At 42.4% G+C, this 14,661-nt stretch overlaps 1 pseudogene; it reads right to left on the reverse strand.

The window, feature by feature from the left end:
• LOC135540169 (cadherin-4-like) overlaps nt 1-14,661 on the reverse strand; it is a 341,293-nt pseudogene that overhangs the window by 15,629 nt on the left and 311,003 nt on the right.

The raw sequence follows: 14,661 nt of genomic DNA on the forward strand, positions 1-14,661 counted from the left end.
CTGCTGCGTCCAACCTTCCACCATTCAGCAGCCCTGCTATCTGCTATCACTGGGCCAGTTCTGCACTGTTGAGAGCACAGCCTATAACAGCTCTCGGGCCAGGACCTGAATCCCAGAAACATTGATGGTGGAACCCATGGGGCCATCTAGTAAACCCTGATGGACGTCAGTAAAAAGCTGGGGAAAAAATCAATTCTCTTTCTCTCTCTCTCTGCTCAGGGAGCAGTGTGTTTAATAGTCAGGTCAGGTGATCCAGAGAGGCGTTTTAAAGCACTTAAACTCGCCCAGACTCATTTAAAGTTCTGCAGAGTCATTAGGACTCGCTCCACATGTTAACCTGAACTAGACCAGCTCTATGAATAAAAACTCAATATGGGCTGCTCTTTATTACAGTCATAATGAAATATCAATACCATCTCTTCTCATAGTGCACTGCAGTAATAGACCCTTTACCCTTTCTCCAGACTGCCTCACTGTGATTCAGCCACATCAAGGTATCAGTAGTCCTAGATAGCTGCTGTCCAGTGGGTATCCTGACTCTGAGCAGGGAAAGGTGAGTTAAGCCTAACAGCAGGTGGCACTCTCACACAGTAGGGAAAATGGGACATGCTGTCCTGAAGCACTTTGTTCATCACCTGAGAGTTGAGAGAATTTGATCTAAGTACACACATATGCAAACACACTCGCAAGGCACACATCCTCTCCCTCCCGTCAGTTTGGTTGCCCCAACAAGCCAGAAAAAGGGGTCTCTAATGACTCCTCTAGATCTGCTGAACAGAAGTCTGTTAGATTAAAGAGTCCACCTCAGAAAGGAAATAATGGGAAGTGTTGAAAGGCATCTATGGCCATAAGAACAGAGCACCGCTGGAAACGGAGGTAAAATTAGATCCTTTTTACAGGTACTGAATGAGGCCGTTTTTTTTTTACCAGACTGCAGAAAGAGCAAAAGGGCTACAGGCTATCATAACTCAATGGCCAGCATTTCACCAAAAAGGTCAAATGAAAACTAAAAATGGTTGTCCAATGGTCACTGTTCAGAGTTTGAGAGAAACCGAGTTTGTTCTTGAATCTTTGTTGAAAAAATGGCCAACCCAAATGGGGATGTTACTGACATTAACAACGGAAATGTAAGGTAACATATTATTAATGGAGAATGAGCGGTGTGTGTTTGAGCTGTGTGTGTTTGAGCAGTGTGTGTTAGACAGGGTAGACTGAACATTTGAGAAAGAGAAAGCAAGTGTGAATGAGCACTGCACCAGCACTTTCCGTATTTGTTCTGTGGTTTGTGTTCCAGCCTGTCAGTCTGGTACTGACCACAGTGGTTACCCTGTCACTAGCAATCTCCATCAAACAGCCACTGACTCACATTTAACCCAGAGAGACTCCTTCCCATTCACTGCAGCTCTCTGAGGAAGATGGAGCACAGAGCTCCTGCTAAATACACTGTATTAAACACAAAGTCACATGGACATACAATACAAACTTAAACCTTGATCAATATGATCCACTCATGAAATACAGTCATACACAAACCCTCAAAGAAACATCCATATACATATTTACCACCAGATATGCCAGAGTATAAAGAAGTAGCCCATAGTGCTGAACCACTTCACCATGTTGAGAGAGTGATACTCAGTCCCCTGGATACGTATAGAAACGCTAAGCCCCTGTAGGTGCCCAGAGCCATGGATGGTCCCCTGCCAGGCCTCTTTCCTCCACCAAGGGGACAGTGTGTAGGCACTCCAGCACAGTGTCCGATCAATGCCCTAATCAGGCAGAGCAAAGCTGACACTTTCCAAACTGGAGTCGACACGAGTCAGCCACACAGATCAGCATCGAGCCCAGCCAGGCCCCAGAGAGGCTGCAGTAGCCTGGGGGAATGAAAAGAAAAAGCCCTGGCACTCACTCCAGCCAGGGCCAGAGAGCACAGAAACACCCCAGCCCAGTTGTGGCACACAGGGGCCAAGGCCACCTAAAGACAGTACGACTGTCTCACACTTAGAAGCTCTGACACCCAGCAGGCTACCTCACATTGTACTCTACCAGTTACAATCAGCTGCACTCAGGACCAGGGCTCATTTATAACCGTTGCATAAATGTCACACAAAATATCTGCATGTGCCATTTCTGAAAAGAATACGTACCTCTGTGTTTTTTTGCCCACGCTACAGACAGCTAAATCGGACTAGTAGAAGCCCAATGCACTACTTTTGTGAAAATAGAATAAAAACTAAATAAAAACATTGTTTAGTTTGAAAAAGTCACTGCAAAATATCAAACCATTCTGCCCACACCCCGTACTTCCCGTGGCTATGAGGTGGGGGCAGAATGGTTTGATATTTTGCAGTGCCTTTTTCAAACTAAACATGCATGCTGCCTATAGCAAGTGCCTATCCATGGATTCTGCAAGATTGATTGTATATTGGAAACCATTAAAAAGTAGGCTACAGTCCACACTTCTATGCAAAGGACCAATTATTGTTTAAAATGTTGTTTATCAATAGATTATTGGGTAAAAATGTCCTGACTTGGTACAGGCTCTGAAATGAAACAGGTTTATGATTGCGGACTGCTATCGCACAGCAATACTGCAGCCTACCCGTCCTGTCAAATATTTTACGTAAGCTATCGGTCTATTTAATGTGTTGGCAGAATGTTTTTTAAAATTCAGTAATTTATGCTGTATTTGGCAAAGGACTGTGACAGTTTCTGAAAGAGAAAACAATGGCAAATAGTTGTGGACCTGTCAGCAGAATGTTTCAATTCAACCATTTTTTTGCATAGACTTTTCCCCCAACCTAAATATGCTGGATTATCCGCAAATTCTGAAACATTGTCTAGGCTACTCAAAATAAATTCAAGAGTACAATAGCATACATACTTCAAACTAAAAGACCAACTGTCAAATTATTCTGTAGGCTATAAACCACACTGCCTATGGGATCACATACATCAAAACTTGAAATACATATTCTACTTATTTATATAGACCCATTTAAATGAGAGATGCAGATGGTAATTTGATGTATGGCTACAGGAATATGAACCCATCGCAGCTAGAAAAGGTGAGGAATGTATTTCAATCAATGGAATTGTCTGTACAAATTCCAATCCCTCATATTTTATTTGTAAATTATATATATATATATATATATTTTCTAAATATATTTTCCTTTATTATTTTCCCATAACCCTACCATGCCTCCCATAACTGGAGTAAACTTATAGACAACTACACTTACAGTGCCTTTGGAAAGTATTCGGAAACCTGGACTTTTTCAAAGTATTGTTACGTTACAGCCTTATTCTAAAATTGGTTAAATAAAATAAAATAAAAATCTACACACAATACCCCATTGTGACAGAGCGAAAACACGTTTTTATGTATGAAAAAAAACTATTTACTTACATAAGTATTCAGACCCTTTGCTATGAGACTTGAAATTGAGCTCAAGTGCATCCTGTTTTCATTGATCATCTTTGAGAAGTTTCTACAACTGGATTTGAGTCCACCTGTCATAAAATTGACTGGACATGATTTGGAAAGGCACATACCTGTTTTTATAAGGTCCCATAGATGAAGGTGCATGTCAGAGCAAAAACAAAGCCATGAGGTCAAAGGAGCTCAGAGACAGGATTGGGTCGAGGCACAGATCTGGGGAAGGGTACCAAATCATTTATGCAGCATTGAAGGTCCCAAAGAACACAGTGGCCTCCATCATCCTTAAATAGAAGGAGACTCTTGCTAGAGCTGGCCGCCCGGCTAAACAGAAATCGGGAGAGAAGAACCACACCAGAGCTTGAGGATCTGCAGGGAAGAATGGGAAACTCTCCCATACAGGTGTGTCAAGCTTGTAGAGTCATTCCCAAGAAGACTTGAGGCTGTAATCGCTGCCAAAGGTGCTTCAACAAAGTACTGAGTAAAGGGTCTGAATACTTATGTAAATGTGATAGCAATTAGATTTTTTATAAATGTGAAGCAATTTCTAAAAACCTGTTTTTGATTTGTCATTATGGTGTATTGTGTGTAGATTGATGAGGAAAAAAACAGTTTAATCAATTTTAGAACAAGGCTGTAATGTAACAAAATGTGGAAAAAGGTTCTGAATGCTTTCTGAATGCACTGTAGGCTTCTACTTCCAACTTATACATACTGTATACATTTTACTGACATTTGTTGTTTGTTTTTAGTCCCATCCTTCAGCTCCACTCAACCCCTCCCAGCATTCTTTGTCCTCCATATGACATTCTCCAAATCTTCTTCTGGATCATCCAAATGCTCTCTTGCAAACTTCAGACGGGCCTGGACATGTACTGGCTTAAGCAGAGGGACACGTCTGGCACTGCAGGATTTGAGTCCCTGGCGGCGTAGTGTGTTACTGATGGTAGGCTTTGTTACTTTGGTCCCAGCTCTCTGCAGGTCATTCACTAGGTCCCCCCATGTGGTTCTGGGATTTTTGCTCACCGTTCTTGTGATAATTTTGACCCCACGGGGTGAGATCTTGCGTGGAGCCCCAGATCGAGGGAGATTATCAGTGGTCTTGTAGGTCTTCCATTTCCTAATAATTGCTCCCACAGTTGATTTCTTCAAACCAAGCTGCTTACCTATTGCAGATTCAGTCTTCCCAGCCTGGTGCAGGTCTACAATTTTGTTTCTGTTTTCCTTAGACATCTCTTTGGTCTTGGCCATAGTGGAGTTTGGAGTGTGACTGTTTGAGGTTGTGGACAGGTGTCTTTTATACTGATAACAAGTTCAAACAGGTGCCATTAATACAGATAACGAGTGGAGGACAGAGGAGCCTCTTAAAGAAGAAGTTACAGGTCTGTGAGAGCCAGAAATATTGCTTGTTTGTAGGTGACCAAATACTTATTTTCCACCATAATTTGCAAATAAATTCATTAAAAATCCTACAATGTGATTTTCTGGATTTTTTTTCTCATTTTGTCTGTCATAGTGTACCTATGATGTCATAGTGTACCTATGATGAAAATTACAGGCCTCTCTCATCTTTTTAAGTGGGAGAACTTGCACAATTGGTGGCTGACTAAATACTTTTTTTGCCCCATTGTGTGTGTGTGTGTGTGTATATATATATATATATATATAAAACATTCTATTGGTTGCTGGAATTTTGTATAAAAATGTCAATTGAAAAACTAGGTTTTGAATCCAGCGTCGTTTGGTGTATCAGTTCATAAACATGGAATCAATACATTGAAAATCTATTCAACTATTTTACAATCTATATGGCAGAGTTGTCCATTTTTTGGTTCTTAAATTAAACTGGTATACTTTTTTATTCATTGCAATTTTCTTTGTCAAAGTAACAGATACAGTAATCTTGGTTAACCCAGAACTAAAGTATTGCGTAATTGGTCAGATGCTTGATTAAGTTCTGGGTCCTCACATGTCATCAAGAGAAGAGATAGAATGAGGATCGGAACCAGAATGAAGAGCTCTATCCTCTCTCTTTGCAAGTTATGGGCATGTCTAAGGGCCAAATGTCCATTCCCCTTCTGAAATTTGAAATCTGCGAAATCGTGATTTGTCCAAATATCCAATGCCGAAAAGGAACCGGAACTGAGTGGGCAGGTGACAATGCAGTGGGAAAGGACGAGGGAGATCCACGGCTCTGTAAAGGCGGAAGCAGAAACACTGTTTATTCTGTTGGCATGAGTGAAGAAATGGAGTGGAATACTGTAACATCTAAGAATGAAGCTAGAATGGCTAAAGTTGTAAATCAAGTATGATAATGCCTCATTGTACGATTCAAGAACAAGGATATTTTGGGGGAAACCCGTTTGCAGTAACAAAGATGGTGAAGGATGCATTGGGAGAAGTGGAGTCAGTCAGACTGACCAAGAGTGGTATGATGTTGATTTCATGGTTGTCAAAAGAAGAAATCGAGAAAGCATTGTGGCTCTGCAAATTATTGACGCATGAAGTGGCAAGTTATGATTATCGGAGTAGGGCACCGATAAAAGGTGTCATATCAGGTTTCTCGGTAGATATTGAGGCTTCATGGTTTAAGATGGACATGCCAGGAATAGTTGATTCACATTGATTAACCCGCAATTTCAATTGTAAAAAGGAAGGAAGTCCTGATGAAGAATTTCTCCAAACTCATATAAAGCTGGGATATATGAGATATGCAGTGTGAGCCTATGTACAAAAGTTGCTTTCAATGTCATAAATGTTAAAAAGTTTGGCCACGGGTCAAGTGTTTGCAAACGGAAAATCATTGTTGAAGAGTCTAAGGATGCACTGTGTTGCAATTGTGATGGGAATCGCATTCCAGAGTTCTCTGAGTGCCCTGTTAGGGTGAAGGAGGAAAAAGTAGAAAGGATCAGGGCGGTCGAGACGGTCTTCTATGCGAGTGGAGATGATGAAGCCTTGGCAGTGGATACCCAGGAGCCTGTGGATGTCAGTCTGAAGAACGCTGATTTTGTTGCATTTATTATGCAGGTGGTTCATTTTACAGGACAAACAAACAAAAAAAGAAACTGGAAATCATTGTGAAAGCAGCTAAGATATTATTGGATTTCCAGGACTTCACGGCTGAAACATTGCTGGGAATACTGACTAAATATGTTCCCCCATCTCAGGTCCCAGAGCCTGCTTAGGCATCTGAGTACATTTGACTAAGTGAAGGAGTACATTGAATTTAGTTTTAGTTTTTTGAGAATAATATGTTTTATTTATTTAAAAATAGTTTTTTAAAGTATCTCAGTTTTCACCCCACCCAGTAGGTGGTGGCAATACACCTTTTGGATGTAGTCTGCCTATAAAACCTTAAAGAAGAAGAACCGGAACTAATGCTGCTTGTTATCTGTATCATAACAGATCTACGGTACCACTTATGTTTACGTAGTCTGTCCACAAAAAAACGTTAAAGCCATTTCTCTTAGTTCCACTCAATTAGCAGTTACTGCTCTTTTGCTTGGCAGAGTAACTTCTATATGTACAGTGGCTCTATTTCTCAGACAGAGAAAGAGGGTCCCAGAAACAGCTTAGCCCTGCTTGTTAACCCGTGTGCTGAAACTTGCAGTGATACGCGATGGCACGGGAGAGGTGAGGTCAGGGGGGCAGTGAGTGGGAGGGTAATTAGCATTCAGGAGTGTTCAGGGCTGGGTGATGCTGAAGTGCCCTTCATGTCCCCCTGCTCTCCTCCTTGCTGAAGAGGCTCCCTCACCCCTTAATTTACACATGAATATTCCAATTAGCCACCAGTGCTACTGATGAAGAGAATTAACTGCTACAAAACTGTGTGTGTTTGTGTGCGTACTGGCATGCGGGTGTGTGCATGCATACCTGTCTGTTAATGCCTGAGAGTGTGTTTACAGTATGTGTGTGACCTTGAGTGTAGGTGGGTGAACACCCAGTTGTCCCAGTTTAATGGGGAGGATCAGTAGGAGAGAGGCAGGTGGGATTGGGCTACTGCTCTATCTAGATTAATGGGGTTGACTCCCATTCAATCAGCTGTGGGGGGGACCAGGGAATAGGGAAACAGGCCCTGCATAAACTGCAGACTGACGCCCGACTGTCAACACTAAACTATTTAACATCTATACTTGAATGAGAGGGCATGCACACATACATAAGGAACTTGCATGAAATTGGGTTTGTTTCTTTTCCTGAGTATTCACCACAAATCAGATATTAAGCAACTAAACCTGGCAGTCTTTTATTTTCCATAGAGGTCAAATCGGTCTGCGTTCTAAAGGATGGTCAGGCTGGAGTTATTGCCTAGTGGGACTATTGGGAAATCTCTGAATATAAACGTTATGAGACTCGTGGTGCCAGAGCTCAAAGGTTTATACTCAGCACTTGTACTTTTATGGCTTTGGTAAAATCATCAGACTAAGTGATGAGTATCAAATAATATCATAATGATAGAGTATGTTATACATTTATGTCTTTGGACCATTTAGGAGTAGGATTGGTGGTTGTATTTTGCCCTGAATGTCAGGCCACAGAGTGTTAGGAGTGAGAGTCTGAAATAATGTGAGGGACTGTGAGAGACAGACTGCAGGGTGTTAGGAGTGAGAGTCTGAAATAATGTGAGGGACTGTGAGAGACAGAGGACCGGCATGTTGTCCGGTCCTCTGGCAGTCTCTATGGGGGTGCCACAAGGTTAAATTCTCGGGCCGACTATTTTCTCTGTATGTATCAATGATGTTGCTCTTGCTGTGGGCGATTCCCTGATCCACCTCTACGCAGATGACACCATTCTGTATACTTCTGGCCCTTCCTTGGACACTTTGCTATCTAACCTCCAAACGAGCTTCAATGCCATACAACACTCCTTCCGTTGCCTCCAACTGCTCTTAAACGCTAGTAAAACCAAATGCATGCTTTTCAACCGTTCGCTGCCTGCACCCGGACGCCCGACTAGCATCACCACCCTGGATGGTTCCGACCTAGAATATGTGGACATCTATAAGTACCTAGGTGTCTGGCTAGACTGTAAACTCTCCTTCCAGACTCATATCAAACATCTCCAATCTAAAATCAAATCTAGAGTCGGCTTTCTATTCCGCAACAAAGCCTCCTTCACTCACGCCGCAAAACTTACCCAAGTAAAACTGACTATCCTACCAATCCTCGACTTTGGCGATGTCATCTACAAAATAGCTTCCAATACTCTACTCAGCAAACTGGATGCAGTTTATCACAGTGACATCCGTTTCGTTACTAAAGCACCTTATACCACCCACCACTGCGACCTCTGTATGCTCTAGTCGGCTGGCCCTCGCTACATATTTGTCGGCAGACCCACTGGCTCCAGGTCTTCTACAAGTCCATACTAGGTAAAGCTCCACCTTATCTCAGTTCACTGGTCACGATGGCAACACCCACCCGTAGCACACGCTCCAGCAGGTGTATCTCACTGATCATCCCTAAAGCCAACACCTCATTTGGCCGCCTTTCCTTCCAGTTCTCTGCTGCCTGTGACTGGAACGAATTGCAAAAATCGCTGAAGTTGGAGACTTATCTCCCTCACCAACTTCAAACATCTGCTATCTGAGCAGCTAACCGATCGCTGCAGCTGTACATAGTCCATCGGTAAATAGCCCACCCAATTTACCTACCTCATCCCCATACTGTTTTTATTTATTTACTTTTCTGCTCTTTTGCACACCAGTATCTCTACCTGCACATGACCATCTGATCATTTATCACTCCAGTGTTAATCTGCAAAACTGTAATTATTCGCCGACCTCCTCATGCCTTTTGCACACAATGTATATGGACTCTTTTTTTATTTTTCTTCTACTGTGTTATTGACTTGTTAATTGTTTACTCCATGTGTAACTCTGTGTTGTTGTCTGTTCACACTGCTATGCTTTATCTTGGCCAGGTCGCAATTGTAAATGAGAACTTGTTCTCAACTAGCCTACCTGGTGAAATAAAGGTGAAATAAAAATAATAATAAAAAAAACAGACCGCAGGGTGTTAGGTATGAGAGTCTGAAATAATGTGAGGGACTGTGAGAGACAGACTGCAGGGTGTTAGGTGTGAGAGTCTGAAATAATGTGAGGGACTGTGAGAGACAGACTGCAGGGTGTTAATGTGAGGGTGTGAGAGTCTGAAATAATGTGAGGGACTGTGAGAGACAGACTGCAGGGTGTTAGGTGTGAGAGTCTGAAATAATGTGAGGGGACTGAGGGTGAGAGACAGACTGCAGGGTGTTAGGTGTGAGAGTCTGAAATAATGTGAGGGACTGTGAGAGACAGACTGCAGGGTGTTAGGTGTGAGAGTCTGAAATAATGTGAGGGACTGTGAGAGACAGACTGCAGGGTGTTAGGAGTGAGAGTCTGAAATAATGTGAGGGACTGTGAGAGACAGACTGCAGGGTGTTAGGAGTGAGAGTCTGAAATAATGTGAGGGACTGTGAGAGACAGACTGCAGGGTGTTAGGAGTGAGAGTCTGAAATAATGTGAGGGACTGAGAGACAGACTGAGGGTGTTAGACTGTGAGAGACTGCAGGGTGTTAGGAGTGAGAGTCTGAAATAATGTGAGGGACTGTGAGAGACAGACTGCAGGGTGTTAGGAGTGAGAGTCTGAAATAATGTGAGGGACTGTGAGAGGGTGTTAGGAGTGAGAGTCTGAAATAATGTGAGGGACTGTGAGAGACAGACTGCAGGGTGTTAGGAGTGAGAGTCTGAAATAATGTGAGGGACTGTGAGAGACAGACTGCAGGGTGTTAGGAGTGAGAGTCTGAAATAATGTGAGGGACTGTGAGAGACAGACTGCAGGGTATTAGGAGTGAGAGTCTGAAATAATGTGAGGGACTGTGAAAGACAGACCTGCAGGGTGTTAGGAGTGAGAGTCTGAAATAATGTGAGGGACTGTGAGAGACAGACAGGGTGTTAGGAGTGAGAGCAGGGTGTTAGGTGTGAGAGTCTGAAATAATGTGAGGGACTGTGAGAGACAGACTGCAGGGTATTAGGAGTGAGAGTCTGAAATAATGTGAGGGACTGTGAAAGACAGACTGCAGGGTGTTAGGTGTGAGAGTCTGAAATAATGTGAGGGACTGTGAGAGACAGACTGCAGGGTGTTAGGAGTGAGAGTCTGAAATAATGTGAGGGACTGTGAGAGACAGACTGCAGGGTGTTAGGAGTGAGAGTCTGAAATAATGTGAGGGACTGTGAGAGACAGACTGCAGGGTGTTAGGAGTGAGAGTCTGAAATAATGTGAGGGACTGTGAGAGACAGACTGCAGGGTGTTAGGAGCGTGAGTCTGAGATAATGTGAGGGACTGTGAGAGACAGACTGCAGGGTATTAGGAGTATGAGTCTGAGATAATGTGAGGGACTGTGAGAGACAGACTGCAGGGTGTTAGGAGAGTGAGTCTGAGATAATCTGAGGCACTGTGAGAGACAGACTGCAGGGTGAGAACAGCTTCTCATAAAAGACTCTGCCGACAGCCTGCTGATGCATTATGGGATAAACAGAGTTGACCCTCCATGATCTCCCTCATTAGTGATCTAAGAAGAAGTGGGATAAGGAGGGGCACACACCTGCAGGGGTAGGGTAGAGGATAAATCAGGTGAAATCCATTCCCATGACCCCCTCCAGGAGGACCAGAACGTGTTGATATTTTATAGTCATTAATGGTGCTGTTTGCAGGGTTGGGATCAATTCCATTTAAACTACTTTCAACTGAATCGGACATGAACAGTCTCTAAACATTAATAATATAATTCAGTTCCTGAACAGACTGGAATATAGATAGGAATTGACCCCAACCCTGTTTGACTATTTTACTCATAATGGTTAAGGTTTAGTCTAGGGAGGGAGGGAATCCTGAGTTAGTTATTAAGGACAAAAGGTGACTGACTGGTGTACAGGGGTGGTGACCTATAGGAATGAGAACACCATCCACTGTCAGACTATAGCTAACACCAACAACATTCACTGTGGATGTGCAGTAACAGGCTGACATGAAACTGATCCAACAGGAAGTCAATGCCCCTTCATCCCCCCTGCTCCCCTGACAGACAGCGTGACCTTGTTGTGCTACTGACCTCCCTGTCCAGGCCAGCAGCCATGGTGAAGATGTCTCCCGTCTCACTGTTGATGGTGAACATGTTGGGGATGGGCATGTGGGGGGTCTGGGACAGGATCCGGTAGCGCACCATCCCATTGGCTGTGGTGTCGTCATCTGAGTCGTTGGCTGTCACTTGCATCACCAACGTGCCTGCCAACAGAGAAGAGAAACAGCCAGCAACAGTTAGAGGAAAACACTGTGAATTGCTCAGTGAAGGAAACACCTCCTACTGGCAAAGACAGAGCTAGGATCAGTCATACAAACACCAAGAGATTTAACATACGTGCCCCATTCTCATACACCCATTTGAAAACAATATACATTTCAATATATTTAACTTAACGTAAAATGTATTTTAAATATATCTACATACATTTGCATCTTTGCTGAAATGCATGTAATGCATTAACAGGGTGACACAAATGGTTCCTTATTCGGCACATGACATAGTTTGTCCCTTCAGAGGATACTTAAATGACTCTTTACATGTTGATCAATGGAGATATTTTAACATTCTGTCATAAAGAGCACATGTTTTCTAAAAAAACAAAACATTTCCTATCTCAAGAGGATAACATACATTTTAAAAATTACTATAGTAAGTGCCTATCTTCAGCTTACGCCTGTATGTAGTCTGTTACCAAAGGTTGGGCTTGTACACTGCCAGTTCTGGAGTCTTAAAGGGAATCTTCACTTTTTCTACTGCATATTCATCCTCTCCAGCACCACCCGAACATCAACATATGTGAAAATTGTGTTTTTCTATGTTTTGCAGTAAAACAGGAAGAGAAAGAGAAGTGTTTCCAATGACATTATCAACCAATTAGTAGACAATTATTAGGCAATGCCTCCTCAAAACTGGTCAAAATCACACGGATGCCATTGGAAACACATCTTTCTCTTTACTACAAAACATTGAAAAGTGCCATTTTTACATATATGGTGATGTTGTGGGGTGGTACTAGAGATGACGAATATCAAGTTGAAATATTTACGTTTTCTTTTAATGATACTGACATACAGTGCATTCGGAAATTATTCCTACCCCTTTGACTTTTTCCACATTTTGTTATGTTACAGCCTTATTTTAAAATGGTTCAAATGTTTTTTTTCTTCCCCTCATCAATCTGCACACAATACATTATAGTTGAAAAGCAAAAACAGGTTTTTAGAAATGTTTGCAAATGTATTAAAAATAAAAACTGAAATATCACATTATCATAAGTATTCAGACCCTTTACTGAGTACGATGTTGAAGCACCCTTGGCAGTGATTACAGCCGCGAGTCTTCTTGGGTATGATGCTACAAGCTTGGCACACCTGTATTTTGGGAGTTTCTCCCATTCTTCATTGCAGATCCTCTCAAGCTCTGACGTCCTGAGCACCTTTAGGTGCCTTTGGCAAACTACAAGCGGGCTGTCACGTGCCTATTAGTGAGGAGTGGCTTCTGTCTGGCCACTTTACCATGAAGGTATGATTGATGGAATGCTGCAGAGATGGTTGTCCTTCTGGAAGGTTCTCCCATTTCCACAGAGGAACTCTGGAGCTCTGTCAGAGTTACCATTGGGTTCTTGGTCACCTCCCTGACCAAGGACCTTCTACCCTGATTTCTCAGTTTGCCTTTCCAATTAATGTCCAATATTTTGAATTTACCAATCAAGTTGTAGAAACATCTCAAGGACAATCAATGGAAACAGGATGAACGTCTGCTCAATTTAGAGTCTAATAGCAAAGGGTCTGAATACTAAATATAGTATTTCTGTTTTTAATTTTTAATAGCTTTGCAGATTCTAAAAACCTGTTTTCGCTTTGTCGTTATGGGGTAGATTTGATAAAATATTTTTTTCATAATTTTAGAATAAGGATGTAACGTAACAAAATATGGAAAAGGTCAAGAGGTCTGAAAACTTTCCGAATGCAAGTGCAGGTGACAATAAAGAGCTCAATTGTTAAGACAGTAACCAATTCATTACAATAAGATTTGGCTAATGTTTCATATTTTCCATACATTTGAATGGAAACATATATTTCTTACAAGTAAAATCAAATGTAATATATTACATTGTTTGATGATGTATGTATGTATGTATTTTATAATGCATTTTCAAATACATGAAATACATTTTCCGATGTATTTAACATATTAAGTTATACATTTTACATACATTCAAAAACATTTTGTAATATATATGTATTTTAAAAACAACACATTACACATTTCCTAAAGAATTTATAAAAATATATATTTTAAATGGATGTTATGGGTGCACACACAACCTGAAAATACAACACACACACACACACACACACACACACACACACACACACACACACACACACACACACACACACACACACACACACACACACACACACACACACACACACACACACACACACACACACTTCAAACCAAATTTAATTTAAACCCATTCCCTGCATCTATGTCCTCAGTGAAGGGAAACTTTCTGATCAGGGGCTCCTGGGGGGAAATAAGTAGACAATACAAACTCATCCCATCCTTGTATATAGTAGGCTGTCAGGCAGGCAGGTTGAAGTTCCTTCCTATAGAGTCCATTTAGTAATGAGCAGCACTGGCTCTACCGCCATTTCCACCATCCATTACTTCAGCCTTCAACGGCACGGCTGCCCTTAATGCTCCAATGCGCTCTCGCTATTTGTCTTGGAATCATGGGTAAAAACAAAGCCACTTAAGGCCGAAGGTGTGTGTGTGTGTGTGTAGACGTGGAGGGGATGGGGGGGGGGTGAAAGGGCTGTGTCCCAATCTCCCCGAGCAGAATTATTGATTTGTAAGAGCTTGTCAGCCAGGCTCACAAATGTGACCAGGCAATTAGGAGCACTCTGTGCAGGAAAAGGGAGAGATCACCTCGTTCCTCTCCCCAGCTCAGGGAAAATGTCACTCTCCATCAGGCAGCCATTTAAAGGCTGCTACTGCTGCTGAAGCTGCTGCTGCACCAGGAGGAGAGCTAGGCTCCTGTCAGCTTAGGGGGATAGAGTGGCAGAGGCAGGGAGACGCAGGAGCACATACACACTAGGGTTGTTATACTGTATAAGGAGGTAGAAACAAAGAGGAGAGACAGGGG

This window comes from Oncorhynchus masou, chromosome 5, assembly GCF_036934945.1.
Source record: "Oncorhynchus masou masou isolate Uvic2021 chromosome 5, UVic_Omas_1.1, whole genome shotgun sequence".
Taxonomy (NCBI): Eukaryota; Metazoa; Chordata; class Actinopteri; order Salmoniformes; family Salmonidae; genus Oncorhynchus; species Oncorhynchus masou.